The sequence below is a fragment of the Meriones unguiculatus genome, chromosome 8 (genome assembly GCF_030254825.1).
Source record: "Meriones unguiculatus strain TT.TT164.6M chromosome 8, Bangor_MerUng_6.1, whole genome shotgun sequence".
Classification (NCBI taxonomy): Eukaryota; Metazoa; Chordata; class Mammalia; order Rodentia; family Muridae; genus Meriones; species Meriones unguiculatus.
This window is the reverse complement of record NC_083356.1, coordinates 62,803,693-62,828,366: the sequence shown is the minus strand read 5'-3', so window position 1 is coordinate 62,828,366 and position 24,674 is coordinate 62,803,693. Positions and strand designations below refer to the sequence as shown.

The 24,674-nt window shown below is 50.1% G+C and overlaps 1 long non-coding RNA gene across 2 annotated transcripts; it reads left to right on the top strand.

Moving 5' to 3' along the window:
* The first annotated feature begins 52 nt into the window (after positions 1-52).
* On the top strand, positions 53-24,439 carry LOC110556930 (uncharacterized). Of its 2 annotated transcripts, XR_009593725.1 has the most exons (6): positions 53-2,891; positions 7,227-12,258; positions 13,469-13,622; positions 16,648-16,890; positions 17,353-17,563; positions 17,841-24,439. It is a non-coding gene; the product is annotated as an uncharacterized LOC110556930 (long non-coding RNA). The 2 variants fall into 2 exon arrangements; XR_002476920.2 differs by having other exon boundaries at positions 7,227-13,622.
* Positions 24,440-24,674: the final 235 nt, after the last annotated feature.

Sequence of the window (24,674 nt, the reverse complement as noted above, 5' to 3'; positions counted from 1 at the left end):
GTGGGCGGGACCGCAAGCGGGAGGCGGAGGCTGCGGCGCGGGGCCGCGCGCGGAGGTTTGCTCGGAAGCGCGGGTCTCGGGGGTCTGGCGGGCGGGCGAGAGCGCCGAGCGGCCTCCCGGGCTCCGGCCGGCGTGGCCGCGCTCGCCGAGAGGGCGGGCGGCGGAGCCCGTCACGGAGCAGACACCTGCTCGCGCTCGCCGCCCACGCTCCGGCGGCGGGCGCTGGCTCGCGCTCCCATCTGCGGCGCGGGCTGCCAGCACGCCCGCCTCTGCGCGGCCCCCCGCTCCTTCTGGGCGGCCGCCTGGGGGCTGGGGGCAGCCGCAGGGCTAGTGGTGTGCCCGGGAGCCCTAGACCCGAGGGCGAGCGGCAGAAGCGAGTTTGAGCCCGGCGTCGTTGAAGTTTAAAATACGCCGTGCGAGCTGCTTCCGAGGCGGACCCCGCCTCCCCCGCCCGCGGGACCACAGCCTGCGCCGCCACCCGCCCAGCCAGGAAGCCGCCTGTGGGCTGGGGTGAGGAAAGCACGCCAGGCGGTGGCATCCCCGTCCCTGCCCCCTCTCCGCCCCAGGGACCAAGGCAAGCTGAGCCTCTTGCAGGGACTGTGCAGCCGCCGGGGCGGGGCTGTGGCCTCTCCCGGAGAGCTCCGGGCCCCTGGCCGGCGCCCCGCTGCCCCGCCCCCTGCCCGTTTGTGCGGGCTCACCGCAGCTGTCGGAGCCGGAGGCGGTGATAACGGAGCTTTAGGCAAACCAGAGATTGTATCTTCTCCTTTGGACAGGCGAATAGTGAGACAAAAGTCACTGCCCTCCTGCGGGCTTTCTCAGCCTGCGCGACTGAAAGGGCTAATGCAAGTGGCCTTTCCCACTCATCGCAGAATGGGTAAAGGAGGGAACTGTTTTAGAGGCCGCCAGCTCTACCAGCATCTATCCGATGGTTCCTTCTGGCATACCTAAAGCCAGCCAGCAACAAGAGTAATGATAATCCCACCGGCCAGAGGCTGTGTGGGGGTGGGGCAGATGACTGAATGGCCTCCTGTCACTGGCCTGCTCTGAATCCGCTGGAGGAGCGCCAGCTCAGCAGCCCAGGCAGCTCTTCCTGCCTCTCTCCACCCGGTGCCCCTGCTTCTGTCTGCAGGAGTGGCCCTCCCTGCAGGCTTCCTTCCGCTTGGGCTGGCCCATCCTGTTGATCTGTGTCTGAAGGGTCGGAGCAGCTGGCCCGGGCACCTGCTGCAGCTCAGGAAGCTCTTGTGTGCCCAGCGGCAGGCCTGCCCGCCTTCCTGTCAGGGAGCCGCCTCCGGAGGACCACAGCCCGACCCACCAAGCCTGAACGTGTGTCTTGGAGAATGCGGGGCCTGCTGGCGTAGTGTTCCCACTCCCACCCCGCGTGCTGAGTTGAAGGGAGCATTCAGGACTTGGAGTGATCAGAGCAGGACAGAGAAGAGAACGGGGTAGGAGGAGCAGGGTGGCGGCGGCACAGTTCCTGGAGATTCAGGGAAAGCCCAGGTACTTCAGACCCGACATCACTAAATCTAAAACTCCTGTTTCTGTGCGGTCTGAAGGGCTGCTCTTTGCCGGTCCAGCCGTTATCCCCTCCCTCAAAATTTAAGAGGGATCCAGTCAGTCCCACCCAAGGCAGCTTTGCCCCAGAAACACCTATTTACTGTCTGTTTTGCAATGTTGCTCGTCTGCCTGATTTCAGCCTCTTCCCTTAGCCCCCCCTTTTTTCTCTTATGAGACAGAGTCTCTGTGTAGCCGTGGCTTGCCTGACCCTTGGTATGTAGACCAGGCTGCTCCTTTAATTCAAGACAACTCTCCTGCCACAGCCCCCCAAGTGCTGGGATAATGGGCACTGGTTTACTGCTTTCACCTCTTGCTTGGATGAAGCTATTTCTGTAATCCTAGGACGTCCACCCACACCCCAGCTGTTTCCAGGGCCCAGACTCCATGCTTAAAACTAAGATCTGATCACAATACTCCCTGCTTGAGTAAATGACCTTTGCCTGCTATCAGGAGACCCTCCATTAGCTGGGGTCTCCAGGTGTCTGCTCAACCTTCCCAACGTTCTGTAAGTTCTTTCCTGCCCAGAGCCAGAAAACTGTGCCACATCCCAACTGAATAGACACTTGTTCGTGCCTCCATTCATGTGTCCACCTCATTCAGCAAATGTTAGTGAGCATCTGTGTGTTCTAGGCTGGACAGTAGCTTGCTCTTCCTACCTTCCAAATACTGGGATTACAGTGGTGTGTCACCACAGCCTGCTTTACATTAAGGTTTAAAGTTTAATCCCAGTATTGGGGAGGCTAATACAAGATTGGCATAAATTCTGAGACCAGTCTGAGCTACATAGTGAGTTTCAGGTAGAGACTTACTACAAGGAATTTGCAGGCTATGGCGCAAAGAAAGGCTAGACTGTCCTGGAAGATATATATATATAATTTTATTTTATTTTTTTAAGTGAAGGGTTCTTTTTTTCTTCCTGGTTTCAGGGTTCTGTCTCCTTTGCCATGTTGGCGAAGCCTTCCTTGATAACTCCGGGCTGAATTATTTGTCTGCCTATGCCCCAGTGCACCTTCTGCTAAGGGTCAAGTGCTTATTACATCTTATTACAAAACCTGTTTTATAGCACTGAATCCTGCCCACTCCATCCAGATCCAAGCTCCTATCAGACAGTGGCCATTTCATAATGTCCTCCCACATACACATTTAGGCAAGTCTACTGCCTCAGCCCCAAAGTGCTGATATGAGCTGATATGCCCAGTTTCATAATTATCTTTGTTTAGTATTTGTTCTTTTGTAGGCACTTAATATGTCTTTGTCAATGAAGACAGAACTGTAGATGGTCTCTGAAGACCCCATGGGATTGCAGACAGAATGTGGGCCAATACCTGAGTGGAAGTGTGAGTCCTTCCATACCCTTCTCTCAGACTGTGCTGTTATAAGGCCCTTTTTAGATGTAGTCATCTTGGGCATGAGTAGAGAGGAGCCTGAGCTGGAGGAAGTGGTGCCTCAGGTGCTGACCCTTGTTGCTGAAGGGATTGTTTTCCCTTCAGTCAGGATAATGAAGATAGAGATCCCCTAATTTAGATATGGATCTTGGAATACACAGCACCTACCAGCCAGCTTCTTTTTGCTCCTCCTAGTCACTCAGTCTCATCCCCGCTCAATCGTTTATTGCCAAGCCACATGCCAGGCATTAGCTCAACACTGAAAAGCCATCATAAAAAAGAAGTTCCTGTGTTGAAGTGTAGCGGAAGAAGCAATTACATTCTGGAAGATGCTCAGAGAGGTGGTACACAGGCAAGTTTAGGGGTGCCTGGAGCAGTGCCAGAAAAAGCTTCCCCGGGATAATCCTCAAAGCCTAGGGCGTGGGGACCACCAAAATTCGGTATACACTCTAAAATCTGAATCACACACTTGAGAGGCAGGGTGAGGAGCATAGTCCTGTGTGTGCCATTGAATGGATGTAACAAGGCATTGATGCCAGGGATGGGGAAGTTAAGTATTAGTGAGGGATGGCTGTGTAGGTCGCTAACTCTAGGCAGTGTGGAGAATGGACCTGAGGAGTAGGTCTAACACTAGTGTTGATGTGTAGGTGGTGAAGATGAAGCCGAAAGAAGTAGAGGTAGACAAGAGAGGCCTGGGCAGAGATCTGACTTGTTTACTGGGTATATGCGTGAGGAAGAAGAGGATATTGGAGAAGATTGCTAGGTTTCTGGCTTATTCACTAGATGTAATGAGATATTGTTGCCTGAAGCAGGGACCACAGAAAAGTCATGGGTTGTAGAGGACAGGAAGCCATTGTCAAGCTGGCTTTATTTTTCTTTTTTTAATTATGTGTATGTGAGGGGACAGTGGCTACAAGAGAGCATTGGATCCCCTGGATCTGGAGTTAGGGACAGTTGCAAGTTACCTGTCACTGTGCTGGAAAATCAGCTCAGATGCTCTCCAAAAGCTGCACGTGTTCTGAACAGCCCAGTGCTCGCTCTAGTCCTAGCAAGCTGGTGTGAGGTGTGCAGAGCGGAGAGTCCAGATAGGCACGGAACAGAGAAGTCTAGAAGTGGCACTGTCTCCTGTCTGAAGTTCAGGAGGTGATAATGTGTGGGCTGGAGATGAAAAGTAAAAAATTCTCAGGGTATAGCAGCACCTGAAGTTCGGAACAGATGAAACCCCAAAGGAAAGAAAAACCAGAGAAAAGCAGCTACAGGCACAGAGGGAAACACTGTGTTTCCCTCTTGCAAAGGGTGACCAGGCCAGAACTCCATTCCTGTAGGTTTGGCTTGGTTTTCTGGCCTAGTGGGACATAAAGTGGAGATGGGAGGCAAACAGGACCTAATGGAGAAACAAAGAGTCAGAAGGAGGAGAGGGAAAGAGCTTCTCCCCTTGGCCAGTGAATTTACCTTCATTACCATGCTGTCCATTAATTGCTTCTCACACCGTGCTCAAATACCTGACCAAAACAATTTAAGGAATCCTTTATTTGCCTCCCTGTTTGTCCATGGTGGCAAGGACTGCATGGCCCCAGGAACGTGGAATGTCTGGGCACACTGTGTCCCAAGTCAGGCTGCTGGGAGAAATGAATGCAGCTGCTCAGCTCCTTTCTCCTTGTGTTCCTGTAAGGCCCAGCCCAGAACACAGTGTCTTCCACATTCACAGTGGGTCATCTCTCTTCACTTAAACCTCCCTGGAAACACCCTTATAGACACACCCACAGGTGTGTTTTCAAGCCACTCAAACTAACAATGAAGGTTAATTATCACACTTTGGAATTCATTGGTGCATGCCTCTCACCCCAGGATTCTGGAGGCAGATCCCTGAGTTCACGGCCAGCCTGGTCTACATGTGGAGTTTTAGGGCATCTAGGGCTATATAATGAAAACCTGCATCAACAGAAAGAAAACTCAACTACTGTACATGGTTTTCAGCCTATTTGATAATATTTATTCTTTGTAAATGTCCTACATCCATATAGTGTATTTTGTTCATATTCATATGCCATTGCTTCTCACTCCCTCTAGCGCCCCGTGTCCTTTGGGACTGTTGTTTTCCCTCAGAGTCCGCTTAGTGCTGTCTGTATGTGCATGGATGTAGAGCTATTCACTGGGGCGTGGGCAATCTACCAACACTTTTTTTTTTTTTTTTTTTTTTTAGATCAGGCTGGCCCCAAACTGGGAGATCCACCTGCCTCTGCCTCCTGAGTGTTGAAATTAAAAACCCAGCCAAGCCGGGCGTGGTGGCGAATGCCTTTAATCCCAGAACTTGGAAGGCAGAGACAGGTGGATCTCTGTGAGTTCAAGGCCAGCCTGGTCTACAGAGTGAGTTCAAGGACGGCCGGGGCTGGAACTGAGAAACCCTGTCTCAGAGAAGGAAAAAAACAAACAACAGACAAAAAAAGAGCCAAGAAAAAACTTTAAACGTGGCATAGTAATTCAAGCACTCAGGAGGCTGAACAGTAGAATTACAAGTTCCAGGCCAACTTATACCACATGATGAGTTTGAGGCCTGCCTGGACTATATAGTAGACTCTAGCTCAAAAAAGAAAAGAAAAAGAAAAATATAATAATTAAAACTAACAGAAGATATATTTTTTAGTCTTTAACTCTCTTCAAGTAAACCATGTCTTCCGTGATGTTGCTGACTAAGCTCAGTCCTGCTTAGCTTTCAAGATCCTGTTCATTCAGGGTGATATGGATGAGTAAATTTGTTTCTCTAGATGCCCACAAAGGATTTGGTGGTCCACGCCTGTAATCCCAACCCTCAGGAGGCAGAGGCAGGCAAATGGCTGCGAGTTAGAGGACAATCTTGTCTGTGTAGGAAACCCGGTTTTCCCCAAAACAAATAATAATCTTGCCTCCTTTCATAGCCTCTGCTATCTCCGTACCTTGATTTTAATGATAACTTGCTAGGTTTTCTTTTTTTCTCTCTCTCTCTTTTCTTTCAAGACAGGATTTTTCCTTATGTCCCATAGCTGTCAAGGAGCTTGCTCTGTAGACCAGGCTGGCCTCAAACTCACAGAAATCCACCTGCCTCTGCCTCCCAAGTGCTGGGATTAAAGGCACGTACCATCACCACCTGGCTCTTTTTCTTTTTAAAATTTGGTTATCATACAGAAAAATAGATCTTATCATGATGTCCTCATGCACATACCTATTAGTTCTTTACATTATCTATTATATTATCCATTATCTGTTACTTGCGTACACTGGTAGATTCAAAGGTGGCACTGAGGCCTCCCCAGCCCCGGTCTGCATAAGAGTTGGAAGTTTCCCTCTTCGCCCTGTTGGAAATCAGCCATTAGACACTAAAGCTTAGACTAACCTACAGAACAGTGAGAGACTATGGGAGGTGAGTAGTCCTTTGGAGGAGAAGAAGACACTGCAACCAACTGCTAAAGTGTGCCTACACAAGAGCAAGGTTACCTGGGACCCTCCATCCTGTCCCTCTTCCCAGCCCAGCTGTGACCCAGAGTCAGGACAGTAATAGACAAATGCCCAGGTAGAATTTCCTGGGCTCTCCCCACAGCCTCTGCAGAAGGTGACAGGGTTTAGGGAAATGGGAGGGGGTGGTCCCTTTTCTGCAGAAAACTGGAGGGTGGGGGCAGAGAATATGTGTTCACGCACATGCTTGTGTGTCTACTCAAAGCTTCAGAGACAGTCCTGGTTTTCAAAATCCTCATTATATAAGGTATAATGTTTAACATTCATTGTCAACTTGGAAGGATCTAGACTCAGCAGACAAATCTCTGCTTATGTCTGTGAAAGTTTTTTGATTGTAATAATGGTAGAAAAATCCACCTTAACTGTAGCAGTTCTGTCCCATGGTCTGAGGGTCCAGACTGAATGAAAAAGAGAAAGTGAGCTGAGCTTCTGAGGACCAGATTACATTTCTGGCTCCAACATGGTGGCTCACAGTCATTTGTAACTGCAGTTCCGGGGATCTAACACCTTTTCATCTTACCGCCAGAAGCACTGTACACATGGTACACAGATAGGCATGCAGAGAAAACACCCCTACACATAAAATGAAAACAAAATTTTTTCCTTAACAGTTTTGTTATTTTTGAGATTTTAATTTACTTTTCAAAGGCTAAACAGGAATGATAATCGGGAGGTCTCAAGACTCTCCAGGCATCTGTGGATAGAATTTAAGGGTCTGTAAAACTGACTGGAAAAAAATTTAGCTTTTTTTTTTTTTTTCTCATTAAACTCCCAACATTTTCTTCCCTGTACTGATAGGAAAGAAACCACGGTAGTAGCATCATCAGGACCTGTGACTTTGCTAACAGACATCACGGATTTCTCTCCACACCTCAAAATCTGTGCTGCACTGTGCAAGCCACTCTGGATCCTTAGGTTTGTAAAGGAGCCCTGGAGTGGGGAATGACCATCTCAAATGTGGATCACTTGATAACAGCCTACTGCTAAAACGGTTTCCTTTGCAGTCTTACAGGTCTCACTTGTCTTTGGTGGTTGTTTAGGATTGGTGTGAGCTATTGCCTCGTCATGCTGCACACACAAAGACCCAGCTGTCCTTGTTTCTTAGCCCCTTTGGGTTGTCATAACAAAATGCTATAAGCTGGGCAATTTATGAACAGCCAACATTTATTTCTTACGGTTCTAAGGCTGGGGTGCTCCCCATCAATGTACTGACAGGGTCAGTGTCTGGGAAGGACCACTTCCCATGGACTGTCTTCTATGGATGAACTTCTATGACCATCTTTCATGACCTACAGTTACCTTCCCAAAGGCCCTCTTTCCTAATGCTGTCACTACAGGGGGTAGGATTCCAACATAAATTTGGGGGTTCACATGTGCCCTAATTCCAAGTTTCTTTGAACATGGAGAGGGTTAAATCTGAAGTGGCAGTGAGTGTGGTCTCAAGCAGACAGCAGGAACAACTCAGAACGGTAAGACTGGGGACCCCATTTGCATGGGCCTTTGATTAATCTAAGAATGAGCTTTGGGGCTGGGAGTGAATTATTTCTGGCTGTTGTTGTAAACAAAGCATGAGGTGAGGGGCAGCTACATGCCCTGCAGACTTGTGTGCCAAGGTCCCGCTGGGTTCTGTTGGGCTGCTCGGTTTCCGCAGTCATGAACTGGGAATGACAGCCATACGATGAATGGAGGAAAGAAATGAAAAGGAAAGGCCGTGACTGCGCCTACGTATGGTGGAGGAGAAAGTTTACTGTAGACACGTGGGAGAGCACAGCCAGAGGCAGACCCATATGGGAGAGTCCAGAGTGGACGTGACCCTGAACCATGTGGGAGAGGGGGAGGGGAAGGAAGAGAGGGGAGCCAGGTACAGCAGCCAGGAGGCCAAAGGTACAAAAGAAGCACAGGAGAGGGCCAGTAACCAAAATGCCTGGATGATAGAGGGAGGAGTCTCTGGGGAGAGGGCAGCCCAGCCCTTGGGATGGTTCAGGTTAGAGGGTGGAATATGCCAACCCTCTACCCTGAAGGACTGAGGGATGCTGGGAGAACCTGGAGGCCAGTTCTGCTTTGATATATTAAATAGGCTCCTCAGCCACTTGTCTGGGGTTTGAAACTTAACATATGCAAGGAAGCCAGGGGGTGTCAGGAAGAGTTTAAAACAGTCAGTGAGGGAAAATGTTTGTTAAATACGGAAGCATGGCTTCCCAAGCCTTTATGTGTTCTGACTCTCTTGTGGATCTTGCTAAAAGCAGATCTTCTCTCCTCTGCCCACACTTTTGTTCTCTGTGTTAGAGATGAACCCCAGACCTTGTGCATTATTGGCAAGGCTGTACCACTGAAGTACAGACCCTGGTAGGTTTTGAGGTATATTCAGTATAGTTAGGGTGGCCTGGAACTTGAGATTCTCCTGCCGGCTGAGTTGCTGTGATTACAGATGTGTTTAATCACACCCATCTTTGAAGCAGATTTTCTTTTAATGGGTCCAGGTCAGCTCCCAAGACTCTGAATTTTTCTTACTCAGTGTCCTAGGTGGGACCTGAGCTGCTACAGGGGTCCAAAGAACTCTACAATTGTTCCTGTCAGTGTAGTATTCTTCCTGCTCCTCCGGCCTGGGAAATCTCACTGAGTAGGAGGGAGGCAGAACTTTCAGGTGAGGCGGACTCTGCTCAGCAGGATACTCCGGTCTTGCATCCACATCCCTCCTGCCTCCCACCACCAGGCAGTGCTGAGGACTGGCTATTGCCAACTCAGGAATGCTTCTGGCCAAGGCAGTACAGGGCACTCAAGCACAAAGAGTGGGAGCAAAGGCTGAATGATTTTGGGGGGGAGGGGAGGCGAGGAGAAGAGAGCTGAATGATTGTATGCAGAAAAAAAGTTTGCAGTTTTGTTTATTTTGTTTTGTTTTGAGACAGTCTTGCTGGTAGCATTGGCAGGTCTGGTATTCACTTAGCAGCCCCAGCCTCAAACACATGCTAATCATCCTGACTCAGTCTTGTAAATGCTGGGATTACGGACGTGCACGACCACACCTGGACCTATGTCAAACCTCTTGACCATGTACATCAGCTAGTTCTTTAACGCACAGTTCTTTAATGCAGCCCCTTGCTGGTGGCTCTATGCTGATAGCTCCCCATATGTAAAGAGAACTTTTATTTGCCTGCTTCAGTTGTCTCGGAGGATTATTGCCTCTGTCTGCTAACCTAGGCCTAGCTCTGGGAGCTTCCAGCCTCCACACAATCTAACCTAGGCTTAGAAGGTTTCCAGTCACTGGGACTTACTGCTGAATAAGCTCACCAACAATTCAGCTGTTCTGGCTCAAACTTTTTTTCCCAGCTGACTGATTCAATCTGGCTTTTCTCTTTGCCCTGATTTTTTAATTGCTCTGCTTGACCTCAAACAAATTCCAGCAATCTGCTTAATCTCCTGGCTCCTTCTCTGTATCATTCAGTCTTCACCTGAGTTCTCTCTCTGCAACCTGTCTATTATTGTCCTGGTAAAACTGCCTCTCCTCTCTCTCTTTCTCTCTGCATTGCCCCTTAAGTAGCTTCCCTTTCATCTCTCTTCTCCTGAGAGTGTATCTTGTTCAGTCAAATTTTCTCTGGTTCATCCCTTTTTCTGCCACTCAATTAGACATCACTTTCAAACATGGGTGCTTCCTTCTGCAAAATAACTTTACCTTCATTGTTTGGGATTAAAGGCGTGTGCCACCACAGCTGGATCTAAGCTTTTCTTTACCTGAAACTTGCTCTCTACCAGGCTGGCCTTGAACTCAGATCTGCTTGCCTCTGCCTCCTGGATTACAGTCATGTTTTTATTCCAGCTGGATCACACAGACCTAGAAAGTCTTCAGAGCGGTCATTTTCTGAATTAAAATTCCTCTACACCCATATGACTGATGTGCTGCAATTCTTCTCAGCTTCTGTCTAGGAATGGCTCACATCATGGAGGACATAATGAAGCTAAGAGAGTGGACCTCTTTAGCACTGGTGGAAAGGGTTTGTGTTAGTATTTATTTACAAATTATGCCATGCACACAACAGGTATTATATGAAAGGTATTTATTGGATGGATGTGGAGAGAGAGAGGGAGAGAGAGAGAGAGAGAGAGAGAGAGAGAGAGAGATGGTGTTTCCCCACCAGGAAAGAAAGAAAGGTAGAGAGAGCAAGAGAGGAGAGAGAGAGGGGGAACTAAGAAGCAGGGGTCCTTTTATCCCAGGCCCCTGGCAGCGGCGACCAGTGATGACACCCCAAGTGGCTAAGTACCCTAGGAGTGGGTTAGTGCATTAGTGGGTTAGTGGGTTAGTTAGTTAGACTTGTAAAGAGCATCAGCTGGGCCACTTCTTTGGGAAGAGTAGGTGTTACCTATGTGCTCAGCTCGCAGATTCCCATGGCTTGGGTTGGCAAGTAGAATCATATGAAATTACCAGTGATTGTGAGTGGTGGGTGTCCATCTCCAGTGCCTTGCAGCCTTCAGGAAAACCAAAGCTGTCTTAATCAGGTATGGTGTGTATTTTGCCAGGTAGGACAGACACCTGCTTCTCCTATTGTCACTGACCCAGTGACAGCCATGAGACTCCTCGTCCCAAATCAGACTATAATTAGTAACTGCTACTGGTGAGTTCTCCAGGGGTGTTGGCCACAGCTCTCGGGATTTCAGGGGAGCTAGCCTGGGAGAAGGAGGAGGAACAGTCTGGAGAGAGAGAGAGCTCACCAGTCACAGTGAGCTATTTTGATACAAAACCTAGTACAGCAGGCCTTATAGTTGCTGAGTGTGGTGGTACAGGCCTGGTCATTTCTGCCACTGGGGAGGCTGAGGCAAGAGGATCAGAAGCTTGAGGCCTGCATGGCTACCATGTGAGTGAAGGCCAGCCTAGAAGTTTACTGAGACCTTGGCTCAAAATAAAAAGTTAAAGACAGGTTCAGTGAGGTGGCTCGCTGGCTAAGAGCCCTTGTCACCCAGCCTGGCAGCATGAGTTAGGTCAAATTATCTGCTGTTACAGATACGAGTACCTGGCTGCAGAGATGGCTCAGGGCTAAGAGCACTGGCTGCTCTTCCAGAGGACCTGGATTCAATTCCCAGCACCCACATGGAAGCTCACAACTGTCCCAGTTCCAGGAGACCTGACACCCTCACACAGACACAGATGCAGGCAAAACACTAATGTACATAAAATAAAGGTAAATAATTTAAATCTGAGTACGTGGTAGGAGAGGACCATGATGGCGTGCCACAAGGCTGTAACTAACACTGCCGCCAGGCTGCACCCTCAGCCCTTTCACTGTCTCATTACCATTTATTAATTTACTCTGGGCATGCCTGTGCTACATCAGGAGCTCAAGATCAGTCCAGGCTAAGCAGTCCGTGTCTCAAAAACAAACAACAACAAGAAACCCAACAGACAACGCTCCACGGATGTGCAGCCCAGATCAAGAACAGCAGATGGAGATTCAGAAGTTTGAGCTTGAAGTGAAGCCTTTAGTAGCCAGCATGGTTAAAAAGTCACCTGACTTATTTATCTATTTTCCCTCTAGTTTTCTTACCTACAGAATGAAGGAATTGCCCTGCAAATGTATTTGGCCACAAACAACATTTTTTTTTAACCTGGAAGGTCATTCTTTTTTGCCCCTAGGATGGTTTCTTAGCTCTGAAATCCCAAGAAGCCATTCAAATGGGGTTTGAAAGGCAGGCTGACATCCCCGCGACTAACTTTAGAATTGTTCTGCAGTCTGGGACCCACAAACCATTCCAGGGAGACTCTGGTTAAAGTGCTCTGGCGACTCTCCAGGGCTTTCTCTCGAGAAGAAATGTCTCCAGGCCGGAGTGCTGGCTTAAGTGGGTAAGCGTGCGTGCTGCTCTTGCAGAGGACCGGAGCTCAGAGACTAGCACCCACCTCAGACGGGTCACATGGCCTATAACTCTAGGTCCCGGAGATTTGAACTCCGTTCTCCTAGGGCACACATCTGCACATGCACGCATGCCTCCACATGGATGCACACAGTTAAAAATAAGAAAGACCTTTAAAAAAGAAAAAAGAATACCTTTCTCCCTCCATTTCACGGGACTGAGGGAGAGACAGGGGCCCCTTTCTCTTCCCTAAGTGGCTAAGGAGGACCTTGGTTCTTGCTCTCGCTCCCTCCCTGTTTCCACATGTTAGGATACCAGGCAGAGGCATTGAATATGAATTGCTTTCTTAAAAAATAAGGTTTTTGGGTTTTTTTGTTTTGTTTTTAATCAGTGAGGGGAAAGTTTGATTAATACTTCCTGCTGAGATGTGAAACTCAAAGACATTAACATCTAATTTCTGAAGTTTAGCAAATCCATGTGAATGAGTGAATCTGTGTGAATGAAGAATGAATCTGTTGGTTTCTTAGTACACCTTTCTGCTTTCAGCACTGCGTCTTGGATCTCGTGTGCCGTGCAGGCATTTACAAAGCCACATCTCCAGCCTCAGTTTGTAGTTCTTGCAGCATCTTCCGCTTTGCTTATGCTTGTGAAGCCCTGTAGGCGAATGAAATCAGGGGCAGATTTCATCCAGGTGTCGGGGACCACCTGTAGCCCCAGCCCTTGGGGGACTGAAACAAAGGACTATGACTTTGAGGGTACACAGTGAGTTCCAGGATAGCCTGGGCTACCTAGTGAGAACCTGTCTCTAAAAACGAAGTTGTTTGTGTAGCTGTTTTATGAAACACTTAAGATTTTATAGGTTTGAGGCTCTTTCTTGTTGGCTATTTCCTTCAACATGCATTTGCATGTGACACACACCTTTCTCGTGCTCTGCTCTTCAGTTATACATCTTCATCAGGTATCTGCCTGCGAGCCAGTCAGTCGCCAATATTACTCTTCCCAGCTTCAGGCAGCTCATACGGTATCTGTGCTGCATTAAGTGAATTGTTAGAGCAGTGAGTGACACACCTACAGAGACCCAGTGCCTACAGGAGGGTGAGTGGTGGTAGCGAGGACTGGTGTTTAATAGGGCACAAGTATAGAAGTGATTGTTCATAAACACGTATTTTTCATTTATTTTTTGTGTTTGTTTTCTGAGACAGGGTCTCACACAACCCAGGCGAGTCTCTGACTCACTGTGTAGCTGGAGTTGTCAAACTCTTGGCCCTCCAGCTTCTGCCTCTCAAGTGCTGAGATTACAGACAAGGAACCAGCATTATACATGACCATCTTCAATTTCCTGCCTTCAAGGAGCTGGTAAACACTTGAATAATTCCGAATATACATGTTTATGCTGTGTGTCCTCATAGACATACCATTAAGAGTCGAGTGTATACTAGAAAGCATACACTGGCTACTATAACTTGTTGCACCTGGTACTTGACTATGGGATTGGAAACATCAGAACTACGTCCTGTACCTGGAAAACAGGGCACATTAACTAAGTTTTGGTTTGCAAACTTGCATAACAGGTGGTTTTAGCAGCAGTCGGATGACTGTGTCCTTGAACGAGGAGTAGTATTTCTTAGGTACAGTCATCCTGATGACCATGGAGTCAGGGCTCCGGTCCAGCCTCTGTTCCGATGTCCCAGCACCACGGCGGCCCTGTGAGCATGCACGACAGTCCTGGTTTTGTAACTTGTCATGTGCGCAGTCTGCGTTGCCAGCTACCTGTTGCAATCCCTGGCAGCGCTCTGTGACAGGTCTCCACACGCACAAAGCCCCTTGCTTTACTTCAGCCTGAGAAAGCATCTCTGTGTGTTGACGGGAAGATGAGTCTGCAGATGGATTTCCAGCCCAAACAGTCATAGTCACAGAGGCCTAGCTGGGACCCCTCTGGCTGGGAAACAAAAAGAGACAGACGGCTCACCCTGCCCCCACCAGTCTGGCCCTTTGCCCCAACTGCTCAAAACTCAGATGCCCACCACCTTCACAGTATTAGGGAGCCTGTGGTTTGGAACACCCCCAGTCTCTGAGCTACATCCTCACACCTATGTTTATTTTATTTGATTATTCTTTGCATCAGGAGGAAGTCCATGTAAAGCTCCCCTGCCCTTGGCAGCTCTGTCACTGTGGCACTGCCAGCCACACAGCATTCCCTGTTTCTAGAGCCCAGGTTCTCCCCAATCTGCGTGAGATGTCACCTGCTCTCCTTAATCACCTTTCCAGCAGGCTGTAAACCTAGAACGGAAGGTTTTCCCCAGACCTGAGCATCAATTAGTAAAGTAAATTAGGGCCAATTAAATAAAGGTTAAACACAGGCCAAGAAAGAAGTCACTTGCAAAAAGTCTTTACGTAATCCCCCCAAAGGGAGCTCTTCCCTCAGACACCTGGGTGCAGATGAGGTCCCTAGTGCACTAAGAGGACTGTGGGGTCAGGAATCGGTGGGCCCAGGCCCTGCAGGGCCTGTCTGCCTCCTGCCACAGTTCCCTGGGGAGCGAGAGAGGAATCAGTGTCTGAAAACTGACCCCTTCTGGAAGCAAGGCTTGTTAAGGCCGAGTGAGTCTCTGTAGACACTGGTTAGTCACTGCCTCTCAGGAAAAGATGATGTGGTGGAAGAGGCTACTCCTCAGGGAGGCGGGCGGACAGTGTCCGGCAGGGTGAGGCAATCTGTTTGTTTTCTCTTATATATATCTTGACAGAGCCATCTGAGTTGGGGCCATTCAGGCCTTTTTTGGGCTGTTTTTAATGTCATTTATTTGAGGAAGAAATCATGTTAAGACAGCAACATGAAGAATGGCACAGCCAGGCCCGGAGGCTCATTCCTGTCATCTCAGCCCTGGAGAGGCTATGGTAGTAGGATTGCCAAGAGCCTGGGGCCAGCCTGCAGAGTGAGACCCTGTCTCAAAAATGATTGAATGAATGAAGATGGTACCTCCTTTTCTCATGAGGGAAACAAGTCCTGCTGGGATGCCCCTGTTGGCCCACAAGGTCGCCACTTCCAAAACCACAGGTCTATCCTCTCGGCCGTTTAAACTGCCCAGCCCTCAGTTGTTGTAGAGGGCTGGAAGATCTGGGGTACTGTAAGAAAACTGGAGATCCACAGAGGATTGTCAGTACTTTCCTGCCATGTGCTGAGACCTAGGTTCAGCCGTCAGCAGTTGGTAAAGAGGGACAGAGAATGAGAGCAGGCAGGGTCTTCACTTCATAACAGTAAGATGGGGCACGGCCTCCCCTCCCGCTCTTCTTCCCCACTCCCAACTCTTATCTTGAAGTACTTAGTATAGAGCCTATGGCCTCAAGTGTACTAGGCAAGTGTTCTACCACTTAATTATATCCTAGCCCCCAAATAGCAAAGGAAGGTTTTGTCGGTTTTGGAGGCTCACCATATAGCACATGGTGGCCTTGAACTTGCAATCCTCTTGCCTCCGTCTCCCAAATGCTGGGGTTATAAATATACACCACCTAGCCTGGCTCCAAAATCAGGTTTCTAAATCCCACTGTTGGGTCTTGGGTAGAAGCTTCCTCCCTGGGGTTCACAACTACCCCCGATCTCCCAAGCCTCAATGAAAGTTGTTGAGCTTAGGTGACCAGGAACTTGAGGAGCCAAGATATGGACAGACCCCTCTTACAGGTGTGGAGGTCAGGAGCCTTGGAGATGGACCACACATGGGGCCTCTGGGTTAGGTGGTCAGCAGGTCCTTTATGGTGGACCACTACTAATTGCAACACTTGCTCCTCTGGACCTAGCTCAGTTATCAGACTGCTGACACCTGGGTGGATATCCTAGAACACCGAGGCTGGCATTTGTCTTTCTGTCATTTGTCAAGTGACCATGAAATATGTCGTGTCCCTAGGCTGTGCCCTGGATGGGTTCCTCCCCACAGAGCAGGCCTGCCTCTCGGAGCTTACTGTCTGCTGAAGGTGTGTGGACCCATCAGCCCTGTCCTTCCCACTAGCTGTGAAGACAGCCAAGCTCCTAAACTGTTAATCTCTTTCCCAGCAAGGCCCCATCTGTGCCAGAGTTTTTATGTCGGCTTGACAAGACTAGAGTAATTTTGGAAGAGGGAACTTCAACTGAGCAAAATGTCCTTACCAGGCTAACCTGCGGGGAAAACCTGCGGTCCATTTTCTTGACTGATGATTGGTGTGGGTGGGCCTCACCCCTTGTGCGGCCCCCTCTGCACTGGTGGTCCCAGGTAATTAAGACAGCAGGCTGAAAAAGCCATATGGACGAAGCCAGGCAGTGGCACCCCTCCATGGCCTCTGCATCAGTTCCTGCCCTGCCTGCCTTCAGCAATGTCCTGTGATGTGGAAGTAAAATAAACCCTTTCCTCTCCAGGTTGTTTACAGTCACGGTGCTTTACCACAGCAGCAGAAACCACACCAAGGCACTGATCTGCCCATTCCCAGACACGCTTTCTGCCTGGTTGGCCTAACAGCGGATAGTTGCCAATACCTCTTGTCATAGTTTGCACTCAGTGCATGGCTGTTAAATACATGTATTTACTCACTCATCAACATTTTCAGAAAGCCTTCTACCTCTAGGCTTGGTTGTGGACACCAGGGCTTTGAAGAAGATGAGGTGAGTGAGGAGTCAAGGTACAGAATTTAAGGGGATCTATGCCCCAAGGTCATGGAGCAGGGCCAGGCCATAAGGCCTCCCCAGCTTCAGTGTCCTAGAGATTTGTAGGTTGTGTACATCACCTGTTTGTGTGTGACCTTCCCTCCCACTCGACGTCACAGCCTTATTCCACGCTGTCCCTTCCTCCCCTTCCTGCCCACATCCTCAAGCATTCTGCCTTGTGCAATGTTTTCCATAAATGTGCCTGGGAATCCCTGGGCGCACGTTTTAAATGCAGCTTCCCTGTCCCACCAAGCGAGTTTGCCTCACTAGGAACTCAACTGCAGACATCACTGACAGAGTTACTTGATGTTCTGCAGGGCGTGGGGGATGTGGATACAGCAGAACCACCAGACCACCGCTAACGCTGACCCATATGAGAAGAAGGGCTTTCCCATGCACCTTTGCTGCTCTCTTTGACAGGACAGGACAAGAAGGCACAGGAGGGGCTGTCTGCGGGGCACATGCAGGAATGCTTCATTCAGCGTGGCCATGAATCTCAGCTGGCCTGGCACTGTGCCTCCTGGACCCTTCCTCCTCCTCCTCTGACTCTTCACAAGTCTCTGCACTGTCCACTTAAGGAGCTGGAGTGGCACCCTCAGGAGCCTTACATTGGGGCACAGGTCTCTGTCGGGTGAGTGGGAGGGTGGGTATGTCTGAGAGCAGAGGAAATGAGACCTGTGGGAGGGTTTCTAAGTCTGTTCATCTTGACCTCCAGGGCAGGCACCCTAGTATTTTCACTTGCTTCATATTGGACCCCACTTAGATGCCCACACACTTCGGGGTGTCAGATACATGCTCTCTAATGTGATCACTGGAATGGGACAAATCAACTGTGTGAGCTGCCAGTAAGCCCAGTGTGCAGGGTGGGGCACCCCTCTGATTGCCCAACTCATTCTTCCCCTTGGCAGGATGAGCGTGAGAGCCTTGGTGGCTGGCCATCCACACCTAGCAGCTCACCGGAGGGCTCGTGTTGGGGACATCTACGCTCTCAGCTTGCTCTGAAGACCTGCAGAGTTGTGACAGCAAGAGAGAGGACGGAAGACTCGAAGTCGGGCTTGGGAGGTAACGTGAGGCAACCTCAGCACTAGGTCCCTGTCTCTGTCCTCACACAGCAGGCTCTCAAGGGAAGACTTCCACAGCAGGACCTTCAAGCTGAATGAATTACAACTTGGTCTGCTGTGAGCACAGAAGTTTGCAGTCTTTCCTCTGTGCCACTACCATCTGTTGGGCAAACACACGCCCTCCCTGTGCCCTTAAGAAAAGAGGTCTAGGAACTATTCAGCCATTTCTGAAAAATGTCTGCCTAGCATGTCAGGGTATTCTGTCTCCATCAATGATTTTACTTCAAATGTAAGTGTTGAACCCTTCAGCTTGTCACAGATGGAGTTGCTCTTCTCAGAAACCGTCCCCTGGATGGTTCTCAGGCCGGAAAGGCCAGAAGATGAACTGATACATGATTTAGAAAACGGCAGTAAAGCGGTTGCTGCTCTCTGAAGGTGATCAAGACCAACTAAGTGCAGACCCAGGGTCACCAGGTTGTAACTTGCCCAGCCCTCCTCCTGGTGCCTGCAGCTCTTCCTGAGTTCTGGCTTCAGGGCCCTGGCAGCGTCAGGCCCATGCAGGTGCCCCACCCTGCTCAGGTGGTATTTATGCCTACACGAGGCTCCGCCCCTCAAGGCCGACCCTCGGAGCCCCTTGGCGTCCTCCCACAGAGGTGTGCTCAGCTAGGCATCCAGCGGCCCGCTGGCTCCTCCAGCCCGGCCTTTACCACCCAGCTCCTCCGCTGGCTGCACAGAATCCACTCCCATGAGACAACTCAAGGGGCTCTGCTTCTCTGAGCCCCAACCAAGCAAGAAGTGTGCCCCATGTCTCAAACACAGCGACGCGTAGGAGCATGTTTCCCCTTTGGATCCAAAGAAGGGGTCACAGAATATCAAGAAACATGGACATCTGTCCACAGGGGCAGTGAACAGGCAATGGATCAGATTTCCTTCTACAACTATAGGAAAATGGAAAAAGTGCAGTCATGGTAACTCACACCTATAATCCCAGGCTGAGACAGGGGGATTGCCATGAGTTTAGGTTACTCTGGGTAATATTGTGCGTTCCAAGCAAGGCTGGGCTACAGTGTTAGCATACAAAACCCTGCAAACAAAGGACAAAAAGAAAGTAATGTGGGGGAAGGTAAAGGGAGAAAAGAGGCCATGCATGGTTCCTCAGGCTCTCCGACGGCAGCTTCAGCAATGTGGGTAAAAGCCATCTTTTCTTCCTGTTTATTCCCTACCTTTCCTATAAACCAGGTCCGACAACCTACACAGTTGGAGCCTGAGGTGCCCATGCTCCTTCCGTAGTGAATCCAACCTTCTTACCTGCTTACTTAGCAGCTTCCTTTTAGTGTGGTCAAGCACAGACCAGGCAAAAAGCATCAAAATGTACTAGGGAGGGGCCCGACTTCTTTGGTTCTGTGTGCAAATTTTCCCTGCCGCAGAGCCATGGGTAGCTGTGCTTTTCTGCCCACTGTGAATGGGCCCTGCTGGGTGCCTCCTTGCTGCTGTTGTTGTAGGTTCCTGTGTACTTTATATCTCTGCCCACTAGACAGCAGGCACATTTCCAACAGAGTCCCTGACCTGGTCACCTTTGGATCCCAGTGGCCAGCATTGCACCTGGCACAGGGGAGTAGGCAGTAAATATTTGTGAGGTGACGGTGTCATGCAGAGGTCATATCTGGCTTGGAAGGGTTTAGAACCATAGACCATATTTCTGCCTTCCTGTGTGTGTGTGTGTGTGTGTGTGTGTGCGTGTGCGTGTGTGTGCGTGTGCGTGTGCGTGTGCGCGCGCGCCAGGGACCACCCAGGATCGGCTTGGTCTGAGGTGCCCTGATATGTGGTAGATACCATCCAGTGACAGACCATGTCAAGGATGATGAGCATGTAACACACGAGCCCTACCCACACGCCCACCCTGCTTTCCGTGAACTGTCCCAAGCCCAGAGAGCCACTACCAACTAAAGAGCTGCCATCCACAGAGTCGCCTCTACCTCAGGGTGGCACAGAGACCCATCTTCCTGTCCTAGGCCCACTGAGGCATCACCAGTGTTTGAGGTTATGGAAAGGCCCTTACCAAAGAAAGCCAATACTTGCCGTGCCGTGGAAACTGATGGTAAATACTTGGTGCCAAGTTTATGCAAGTTGAATAAGAGACACCTAGCACACCCCCAATCCACCCCGGAGAAACAAACAGGAAATGCCATCACTTTTGTGTGGGCCCTTATCCCTGAAGACTGCCTGCACCCCTCCAGGGCAGCCAGGAGGTCCCAAATCCTCTCCAGCTCCTAAGCCTTGGCCTTGTGCAGTGGTGAACGGACCCCACAGCGTGCCTGCTGTCAGGGGAGGCCATGATGCAGTGGTCGTGGGTGACCAGAGACAGCCATGAAACTCCCTGCACCACCTCTGCCATCTACAGACCGTGTGATTTGGGAGGGACAATCAACATTTTGAGCCTCCTTTTTGTCATCTGTGAAAGGGGAGTCATTGTTAGTTGTGTGCACACTTCTCATGGAGTCCCTGAGAACAGGAAGTCATACTGGATTGTGTGAAAACGCTTTAGGGAGCAAGGGCAGAGCTGCTGTGCCCACCTGGTGGGAAGCAGCCGCTGGTCCCCTCTGAGCTGTTTGTGGTAACAGATGTAGAGGACCAGCAGGGGCCAGCTTGCCCCTGATATTCTCCACGTCACCGCCAGTTCCTCCTCACGACTACTGGAACCACACGCACAGCAGCCCCGGACCCACGTCAGACTCTGGTGGCATTTGCATGTAGGTCACAGACCCCTGAGGCTCTTATGGCTCCTCACACCCAGCTAACCACAGTACAACAGTGGAATGTTTAGAGAAATGTTTGTGGAATGAACAGGTGTGAAGACAGGTGAGCAGAAAGGGCTGAAGTCCCCAGTGGGGCGCTGACTGGGTTTCTGAAGAGTCCAGGTCTCTGCCCACAGGCAGTTACGGGCACACTGTATCTGTTGCTTGTATGGTGAAGTCTTTTGTACTTTTTTTTGTGGGGGGGATAGTGTTTCGAGACAGGGTTTCTCTGTGTAGCCCTGGCTGTCCTGGACTCACTTTGTAGACCAGTCTGGCCTGGAACTCACAGAGATCCACCTCCCTAAGGGCTTTGATTACCTGTGTGAGCCACCATGCCCGCCTGTCTTTTGTGCATTTTAATCAACTCATGAAAACACTTTAAAATATTAATGCAAGGTTGAGATGTAGCTCAGCAGTACAGTGCACATTTAGTGTTCTCAAGGACCACAGTTCAAACTCCAGCACCTCCTCAATAAAGAAAAAAAGTTAGTAAGTCTCTTATCACAGGAAAGCAGTGCCGTCGAAGGTTCCCAAGCTGCTCTAGCACCAAGCCTGCTCTAAGTGATCTCATCGGGTCCACAGAGATCTGTTGCCATCGTTCGCTTTCCGGGGCTGGAGGCAGCCATGGAAAACAGGTAGCTCTGAAACCGAGGTTTGGCAGAAAGCCACTTTGAGAAGAGAGGGGCTGTGCTCAGTTTGAGTTTGGATCCCCTGACTGTCAGTTGTGTGGGTCACCCGTACACCTGGTCCCGTGAGGAGAGCTCGTGTCCTGGCCTGTGCGGTGGCCTCTGTCTCCCGTCACCATACGATTCTTACTTATCTCTCAAAACCTAAGCCAGGCGCCAGCCTTCCCCGGAGGCCTCTGAGCCACCACGCTGCGAGGCACTGCTCCACGTGATAGCAGTTCTGGAGTGAGCCTGGGCAACCTGGCAGGAGCTGGGGCCTTTTTAAAAACTTTTTCATTGTGATTTAAATTTTTTTATTATCATTTATTACAATTTATTCACTTTGTAGCTCGGCTATGGCCCCCTCCCTCATCTCCCAGCCCCACCCTCCCTCTTTCTCTAGGCCCCTCCCCTCGTCCACTGTTGGGGAGGACATTTTAAACTGATGGATAGCAGGGCACAGATGCGCACCGGCTGCTGGAGACAGAGGCCAGACATCCCAGACACACGGCCCGCTGCCCGCACCAATGTCCACCGTACCACGACCAAGACTCCTGCTTCGTGGTAAGAGAGGGGCTCTTTGGGTCTCCCTGAGCCCCAGGTCCATGCTGAGCAGTGACCTTGTTGACTGAGCCTTTAGTCCCGTACACTGTGCACATAGCCCAGACCCATCTGCCCCTCCCCCAGGTGTCCTTATCTAAACTTGGTAGCTGTCTCTCAAGCTGTGTTCAAGAACTATAGACCACATCATGAGCTAAGATGAGCAAGCTAAGGCCTCTGCTCTCAATTAACCTCCTAACCGAGTAGAGAAAGAGGTCATACAGGTAGAAAACAAGGCTGATGGAGGACAGGCAGACGACGTTGGGGGAGCTGATAACTAGGTTGACCCAAAATGAAGCTGCTGACATCTCCCGTTTAGGCTGGAAAACACTAATCATATACAGCGCACCAAATGTGGCTTAGCCGATTCTGGCCTGGGTGGACGGTGGAGCTCAAATTCCGCAGGAGAGGGGAGTCTCAGGAAATGAGCTCCCAATCTGTCTCCCCTGCTACCCCCCCCCCCCCCGCTTGCTCCCTGCTTCATGCCTTCTCCCCTCCCCCTTCCCACACCTCCTGGGAAACAACCTTGCATTTCTAAGGCCTCAGTCATTTTTCTTTTTTTTGAGTGGAACTTAGGTTAAGTGAGCTAGACATTGGCTTTAATATACAACTGTACTTGGAATCTCTGGAGAAATCTAAAATGAAGTGTTACACAGGCAGAAAATTAAACCTGATTTCTTGATGGTGACAGGTGTAAGGAAACCCAATCCCCTCAAACCAGCAGAGGCCACAGCTTCTAGAAACTGCCAGGAGCTCAAGGCCTGAAACCTACCCAATGGCCACCTGTGGTCATGTGCCCTGGTGTATCAGGCAAACACACACATACCTGACCCACGAGCCTTGGCCACTTCCTCGCCTCGTGTTCTGGGCAGTAAAGGATAAACATTTCCGAGCTGGACTTAGAACTTGGCTGAGCCTTGCTTTTAATCACGTGAAAGCCAGAACAACTCCAGAAGAATGAACTGCTTAAAAGGGTCAAGCCTGGGCCAGTCTGACAAGAGGTCTGGCTCCGCACAGCCATGTACCCTCACAAAATAACGGCCCGGAAGCTCACTGCTGCCCCGTGGTGTCACCAGCGGCACCCTCTGCTGCCAAGTGCAGGCAGCCACTTGGGCACAGGTTAACAGTGACCGCTGTCACCACCACTGCCACGCACACACGCACACGCTGCCCCACGCAAGGCTGGGCAGGAGTTAGCAGCTTGCAGCCGGAAGGAAAATAATCTCTCCATGGTCACAGAGGCCAGTAGCTGCCGGGCCATGGGGTTCCACACGGTGACACTGGATGCACACAGCAGACAGTGGAGACTCACACTGCAGGCAGCTCCTGTCTTCTCAAATCAAACAGTGACCCCAGGACATTTGTGTGAGTGAGAGCACTGAGTGTTTGGATGTTGGCCTAACCGGTCATGGCGGGCAGAACTGTGGACAGAACACTGGCCCCAAGGTGCCAGCTTCTGGTCTAAAGAATTGTCTTAAGCAAAATAAAAATTCAGGTGTTACTTCCTTGGAACAAACCCCCCCCCCCAACTCTTTGGCGATTTTTTTTCTCACAACACCTTAATACAGTGGTCTGCTTATAAAAAAAGAATTCACAAATGTAAAATTTCTTTGCTATTTCATAACTGTACATATATCCACAGTAATATTATTCTGCAAGAGGAAGGTGTGGAAATTTGGCTGATTTTTGTGGATTTTGATTATTTGGTATTTGTCTGAACGTGGGGGGGATGGGGTGTCCACCACTTTCCCATGGCAGTGGTCACTCAGTCTTTGAGGTCACAGAACTCTTGAGGACTTAGGGGAGGGGTGATGGGCACCGCAGCTGAAGGAGCCACGAAGGAGCCACACCCTCTGAACTCGTCACCGTAATCCCAGTCTAATCTGGGCTTGAGCACTCACCTGAAATTCCAACTTTCCAGAGTATGTGACAGGAGGATTGCCATGAGCTTGAGGCCAGCCTGCACTACATAGTACATTCTAGGCTAGTCTGGGCAGCGGAGAGAAACACTGTCAGCAGAAAAGAATGGGGCCTGGGGAGATGACTCCGTGGTCAACAGCGCTTGCTGCTCTTACAGAGGACTCTCGCTCAGGTCCCAAAGCGTCCATGTCGGCTCCCAACTGTAACTCCCGTTCCGGGGAGTCGCATGCTCCCTTCTGACTCCGGTGAGCACCACACACACATGGTATGCATACAACCGTGGGGATGTAGACAGTGGCATATATACAACCAGGCAGACATGTAAACAAAGTAAGTCAGTCTAGAGACGAACTTAAAGGCTGGGAAGCAACAGCAGATGCCGACTCTAACAGGGTGCTGTGGCCACGGCGGCTGCTGGCCGCACGGTGGCTGCTGCCCGGACAGCTCTGCTTCCCACGTGCCATCTTCCCCTGGAGGGAGCTGTTGTTGGCCTAGCCACTGCACACCAGATCTTGACATTTAATTTATGTAAAACGAATGAAATCATGAATAAGAAAGACTCCATTTTTAATTGAATTTTTTTTTCATATAGAAAATCCAGCTTCTCCCAGGTCCTCGCCTCCTCACCCACCACCTGCCCAACTGCACACCCTTCCTCTCTCTCCTCTAGAGTGGAAAGCTTCATTTCAGTTGCGTTTTCC